Consider the following 7,087-nt stretch of genomic DNA (forward strand, 5'->3'; position numbering starts at 1 on the left):
TTTTCTCATCTCTAAAATAGGAGTGATAGCATCTATCACACAGAGTAGTGAGGATTAAATGGGACACTAGATAAAGCACTAGCATGGTGCCCGACACATAGAACTTCATGAAAAAAACCACCAACTTCTTGATGTTAGCTGCCATTATTACCATTATCATTATCATCATCATTAAAGGACTAGAAGCAAATAGTTTCAGGGGAAGGGAAAGTTTTAAGAAATGGTTAAGGTTAAGGAAAGGATGAGAAAAGTAGGCTAACTGCTGTAGCAACTCCCAAAACGCAGTGTCTTAAAAATAAGAGTTTCCTTTTTTTTTTTTTTTTTAAATCCTCACCTGATGATATGTTTTTTACTGATCTTAGAGAGAGAGGAAGGGGGAGAGAGAGAAACATCGATTGGTTGCCTCTCGCATGTGCACAAAGCAGGAATCAAACCTGCAACCTAGGTATGTGCCCTGATCTGGAATTGAACCTGCAACCTTTTGGTCTATGGGACTACGCTCCAACTGAGCTACCAGCCAGGGCAAAAGTTTCTTGTTTACACTGTAGTATAATGCAGGTTTGGGGAAGGAGGCCTGTTCCACTCAGTCACTTGGGACCCAGGCTTCTTCCATTTTGTGGCTCTGCCCTCAGAGAGAGAGAGAGAGATTTTAAGGAATTGGCTCGTGATTGTGGAGGCTGGCCAGTCTAAAATCTGCAGGGTAGCCGGGCCGGGTGTGGCTCAGCGGTTGAGCATCGACCTAAGATCCAGGAGATTGCAATTCGATTCCCTGTCAGGGCACATGCCTGGGTTGTGGGCTCGATCCCCAGTGAATCAGTGACTCATCATTGATGTTTCTATCTCTCTCCCTCTCCCTTCCTCTAGCTGAATCAATAAAGATATTTAAAAATAAATAAAATAAATAAAATCTTCAGGGTAGGCCAACAGCTGGAGACCCACGAAAGAATTGATGTAGTTTGAGTCCAAGAGCAATCTGCTGGTAGAATTCCCTCTTTCTCAAGTGAAGTCTCTCTTTTTTCTATTAAGCCTTCAAACTGATTGATTGAGGCCCACCCACTTTATGGAAGACAATCTGCTTTACTCAAAATCTACTGATGTAAATGTCAATCTCATCTAAAAAATCCCTTCATAGAAAGATCTACAATAATATTTGACCAAATGTCTGCATACTGCGGCCTAGCCAAGTTGAAATACGAAATTAACACAACAGGTGTCTGCTCTATTTGTTTCTAGTCAGATTCCTGTGAGACTCCCCACACTCAAGTCCTTTCCTAGACAGAGCTCCTAACCTAATGTACTTACCTGCTCCTTCACCCCCTGCCTCACTCTCAGTGTAATGGCAGCCACATTGAAGCTGCGTGAAATAATAAGTGGGAAGGCCACGCTCTTCACCTGCTATTTGCCTTAAAGGTGATCACATCTTTCAATTCCTGTGGTTCAAGACCCATTTTTTTTTGGTTTTTTATTGATTTTAATTTTATTTTTTTAAATCGTGCCCCAGCCCGGGCAGGCATGGCTCAGTGGTTGAGCATTGGCCTAGGATCCAGGAGATCATGGTTCCTATTCCCGGTCAGGGCACATACCCGGGTTGTGGGCTCAATCCCTGGTCGGGGGCATGCAGGAGGCAGCCGATCAATGACTCATCATTGATGTTTCTATCTCTCTCTCCCTCTCCCTTCCCCTCTCTAAAATCAGTAAAGATATATTTTTTTTAAAAAATGGTGCCCCAAATAGTGTTCCTTCTAATAAGGTAGTAGAATAACTGTATGACTGTTAAAAAAAAAATTCTTTATTGATTTCAGAGAGAGGAAGGGAGAGGGATAGAAAGAGGTAGAAACATCAATAAGGAGAGAGTCATTGATCAGCTGCCTCCTGCACAGCCCCTACTGGGAGTCGAGCCCGAAACCGGGCATGTGCCCTGACCCGGGATCGAACCAGCAACCTTTCAGTGCACAGGATGACGCCCAACCCACTGAGCCACACCTGCTAGGGCCAAGACCTTTTTTCAATTTTATACTATTTGTTGTCCAGAATCAGTCAGCTTTTCCCACCCTGAACGTCCCATCACCTCCAGACTTTATCTAGAGGGTGGGGCAAAAGTAGGTTTATAGTTGTTCATATGGAAAATAATACAATAATTAATAAACAATAATAAGCCCAGCTGGCGTGGCTCAGCGGTTGAGTATTGACCTATGACCCAGGAGATCAAGGTTCAATTCCCAGTCAGGGCACATGCCTGGGTTTCGGGCTCGATCCCCAGCAGGGGGCATGCAGGAGGCAGCCGATCAATGACTCTCTCTCATCGTTGATGTTTCTCTCTCTCTCCCTCTCCTTTCCTTTCTCTGAAATCAGTAAAGACGTATTTAAAAAACAATTTAAAAATAATAATAATGTAAGAATAAACTCTGTGGCCCTACCCGGTTTTGCTCAGCGGTTAGAGCGTCGGCCTGTAGACTGAAGGGTCCCGGGTTTGATTCTGGCCAAGGGCATGTACCTCGGTTGCAGGCTCAGTCCCTGGCCCCAGTTGGGGCACGTGCGCGAGGCAACCAATTGATGTGTCTCTTTCACATCGATGTTTCTATCTCTCTCTCTCTATTTTCCTTCCACTCTCTGAAAATCAATGGAAAAAATATCCTTGGATGAGGCCTTAAAAAAAAAAAGAAGAAACTCCGTTGTTTCATGTACTTACAACTGTAAACCTACTTTTGTCCAACCCTGTATTTCCCTTCCATGTCTGCTTGAATACCACCTAATTCTCACCTAAGTCCACTTCTTCCTTCTAATACTTTATAAAGGAACATGTGCTAGTTATTAAGTTACTGTCTTTCAGCTCTAAACCCACCCTCCTACTTTCTGCTGTGAGATACTGGAGCTGGGATTCTAAAAATCACATTTCTGCTGTCAGCTGGCTCTGTTTGGCGCTGCCAATAATGGCCACCAGAGGGAGATAGTGAAGCCAGAGGAGGAAGAAGGGACTCCCTGTTTGCTTCCTGTTCCTGTGAAGTCACCCCAGCAATGCTCCTTCACCCTGGCAGCAGCAATTTCTTCCTGTAGCGGGAGCTGAATCCACTTTGCAGTTTTTTTCCAACAATTGCAGAACTCAGAGACATCAGTACCAACTGGGTAACACCCCGTTCCTCAGAGGTGTTGGTCTCTCTTCCAAGTTCAGAGACCCCAGCACCAGACTTGGAGGTCTGAGTTTCAGCTCTGTAGAGCCCTTCTTCTAAGTGTCTAAGTTTTAGTAATTCCAAACTCTTCTCTTTGCTCTCCTAGCCCTAAGAATTATAGATTGCTTCCTGCTGTTGCTGCTTCCATGATATCTCAGCGTTTTCTTTTTACCTTTTCAGTTATCTAGTTACCAACTCTATACCTAGTTAACCATTCTAACTATTTTTTATATTTAATTCTCTCTGTCCAATGAATGATATGGTTGCTGTCTCATTGGCTGGACCCTGATTGCTATAGAAATTGGCACTAGTAGTGGTTTCAGGAAATAGACTTCAAATGATAGGATTAGGGAACTGGTTTAATTGTGTCATTGAGTTTAAATGTGCTAAGCTCCTTGCCAATGAGAAATGTGATGCTACTAATCCATGGCATGCCGTGGCATCATGATTAATGAGATTATCACCTGGGGTTATTTGTGATGAAGTGTGAACTAAAGCAAGTGCCTTAGGGGCCCAAATGGTTGTTGCATTTAACTGTTGTGGCAGTGATGATGACTATAGGGACTTGATATGGGAGGAATTCTTCTGAATGCATGAGTCCGTGCAGAAAATGTCAAATCTGAGTCTTTAAACTTCCCCCTCAAGTCATGGTAAGAGAATCATAAAGCTTCCATGATACCATAAAATAATCTTATTTCTGGTAGCTACCAGATTTATTTGCTACAAATAAAACAAACAAAAAACTATGCGTGGTGCAGAGTTACATCAGTTTAATTCAGTCTTAGTCTTCTGTGATTGAGAAGGAGTGGGACTCCTGAAACTTGGAATGGGGACATCTGGTTTGACTTTCTTCCAGGTCCTCAGAGTCTCTATTCTGCTAGCAGATGGGAAGGAGAGCAAGGAACAGCACCTGGGAGTTTTATGGGCCAGCCTGTCACTTCCACTCATATTCCATTAGCCAGAATTCAGTCACTTGGCCATGCCTATCTGTAAGAGAGGCTAGGAATTGTGGATATTGGTGAGATTGAGTAGTTTATGCCACACAAAAAATGGGTCACTAGGAACATTTAAGATAGAAGTTTTAGGAAAGTGATGTAGACAGGACAAATTGTAAGAAGTTAAGAAATGAATAGGTCACCATGAAGTGGTAGCCACTCTTTAATGTGACTCTAATGAGAGAGAAAAAGATAAACCTGAAGCTAGAGTAAGGAGGCAGCCAAACATGGAAAGCTGTTTCTGTTATTGGTTGTTTTTTTTAAATGTTTTTATTGACTTTAGAGAGAGAGGAAGGTAGAGGGAGAGAGAGAGAGAAACATCGATGAGAGAGAAACATCATCTTTCGGCTGCTTCCTGCATGCCCCCAACTGAGGATCGAGCCTACAACCCTGGCATGTGCCCTGACTGGGAACTGAACCGGTGACCTCTTGGTGCATGGGTCAACACTCAACCACTGAGCCACATTGGCTGGGCTGTTGTTGGTTTTTTAGTTTAGTTTTGCTTCTTAATTGATAGAGGAGAATTGAATATGTGTTTGCAGTCTCAAGGAGCAGGAGGAAAGATAAGACATGAGTGGAGGGTTGGCCACGGGCAGAGGGAGGTCCACATATTTAAGATAAGAGGAAAGGATAGATTCAAATAAAAATTATGAGGTAGGAGGGAAGCTGAAAATCAAGTTGGTTGCTGTGAAGTGACAAGGAGCAAGAAAAGGTTTAGGGCTTAAAGAGGACCCAACTGAGGTGGGACAGCAGGAATGTGTACTGGAACCAGTATGTCCAGTTTTGTGACTTTGTTTCACAGCCAAGGAGTGAGAGGGGAGGAAGCCCACAATTGATTCACTCCAACATGGGGCTCATCAAATTCAGGATCTTTGGCACCAAGAGCATGGCTGTGTGGTCTTGGGCATGTGTACCGATTAGTGACCCTTGAGGTCACTGGTGATGCCTTTCTAGTCCTTCCCATTGTGTATTGTGACTTCTGTTCTTACTCTCTCCTACCCTAGTCTCCATCTCTCCTTTCCTATACTTATCCTCAGGTTTTCCAATAACCCCGGGCAGGTGGATAGACTCTGAGGTGACCCTCAGTGATTCCTGCCTCCCGGCATTCACACCTTTCTGTAATCCTCTCCTCTTGAGTTGAAGTGGGACCTGTGACTTTCCTCCATCCTATAGAATATGGCAAAAGTGATGGGATGTCGCTCCTGTTACATATAGAGTTGAACCTTGAACAATGCGGGGGTTGGGAGATGCCAACCCCACCATGCAGCTGAAAATCCATGTTTAACTTTTTTTCTTTTTCTTTTTTAAAATATATCCTTATTGATTTCAGAGAGAGGAAAGGAGAGAGAGAGAGAGAGAGAGAGATAGAAACATCAATGATGAGAGTCATTGATCGAGCCCGCAACCCGGGCATGTGCCCTGACCGGGAATCGAAACCCGATCGCCTGGATCCCAGGTCGATGCTCAACCGCTGAGCCATGCCCGGCCGGGCAACTTTTTTTGTTTTTAATCCTCACCTGAGGATATTTTTTCCATTGATTTTTCAGAGAGAGCGGAGGGGAGGGAACAGGGAGAGAGAGAGAGAAAGAGAGAGAGAGAGATCAATGTGACAGAGACATCTCAATTGGTTGCCTCCCACCCACACCCTAACCAGGACTAGGAAGCGAGCCTGCAACCGAGATATGTGCCCTTGACTGGGAATCAAACGTGGGACCCTTCCGTCGGTGGGCCAATGCTCTACCCACTGAGCCAAATCCACCAGGGCCATGTTTAACTTTTGACTCCCCAAAAACTTAGTTGTCCTTTGGTATCCATAGAGGATCGGTTCCAAGACCCAGGCAGATAACCAAAATCTGCAGATGCTCAAGTCTCCTATAGAAAATGGCATACATCAATGCATATATTCAGCTCTCCCCATTATGGACTCCCAACCAGTGGATGAAAAAAAAAACCAGGTATTTATTGAAAAAAATCTGTGTGTAAGTAGACCCACACAGTTCAAATCCATGGTGTTCAAGGGTCAACTGTATAATAAGTTACGTTATATAAAACTCTGTCTTAGCTGACTAGAGCTAAGACTCTCCTTGTGGGCTTGGGGAAGTAAGTGGCCATGTTGGAGAAGCCCACATGGCAAGGAACGGTGGTAACCCCCAGATGGCTGAGGGGCATCTCCACTTGACTGCCAGCAAAAATCACAGGCACTCGTTCACACATTCACAAGGAAGGTTCTCCCAACAACCTGAATGGGTTTGCAGGTGGATTCTTCCCCAATTGAGTCTCCAGGGAGGAATGCAGCCTGGCTCACACCTTACCTTGATTGTAGCCTTCTGAGACTCTAAGCAAAAGATTCAGGTAAGCCGTGCAGGAGCTCCTGGCCTGGAACCTGTGAGATAATGTGTGTTGTAAGCCGCTAAATTTGTGGTACTGTAATTTGTTATACACCAATAGAAAATGAGTATGTCCAGGATTCCTGAAAGACACTGGGGCTCTGAGGCATGAACCCAACAAGAGGTGACATCTAGGAAACCCTGGGTCTGGCTTCAGATCATGGAGCTGGGTGAGGAAGGCCAGATCATATGCCACACACAACTATTGGGCACTTTGAACTTCAAGATAGTAGTTAAGAGGCCCCTGGCTTTCGAAGATTGTGTCCCCACTCCAACCCCTGCTTGCCCCGCAAAATGCTTTCCCAGTCAGTCCTCAGAGACAGGTGAAGCCCGGCCTTGGAATTACAGATTGCAGAAGTAGACCACGAAGTCCACCACCCAAATCTCGGCATTTGGCACACAGGGGACGCCCAACAAATGGTTTGCTTGAAAAGGAACAGAAAGCCCTCCCGGTCATCGTGCAGAAGGGACCCGGCCGGCTCGGGCCGCAGGGACAGGCCGGCGCCCTGCAGCGGGGCAGGACCCGGCCACGGGCCGG

Source organism: Miniopterus schreibersii (assembly GCF_964146895.1).
Source record: "Miniopterus schreibersii genome assembly, chromosome: 8".
Lineage (NCBI taxonomy): Eukaryota > Metazoa > Chordata > Mammalia > Chiroptera > Miniopteridae > Miniopterus > Miniopterus schreibersii.